Source organism: Etheostoma cragini, unplaced genomic scaffold, assembly GCF_013103735.1.
Source record: "Etheostoma cragini isolate CJK2018 unplaced genomic scaffold, CSU_Ecrag_1.0 ScbMSFa_1361, whole genome shotgun sequence".
In the NCBI taxonomy this organism is placed as follows: domain Eukaryota; kingdom Metazoa; phylum Chordata; class Actinopteri; order Perciformes; family Percidae; genus Etheostoma; species Etheostoma cragini.
The window spans coordinates 804-1,004 of NW_023265409.1; positions in this window are offsets into that span (position 1 = coordinate 804).

A 201-nucleotide genomic window follows, 5' to 3' on the forward strand; every position below is an offset into this window, starting at 1 on the left:
AGGTTTCTGCCTGTTAAAAAGACATTTTTCCTCATACAGTGAGGAAAATAAGTATTTGAACACCCTGCTATTTTGCAACTTCTCCCCCTTCTCATATAAATAGTTTAAAAACCATACATTGTGATTTCTGGATATTTGTTTTTAGATTATGTCTCTCACAGTGGACATGCACCTCCCAGATAGCAAACGATTGCGGGCCAC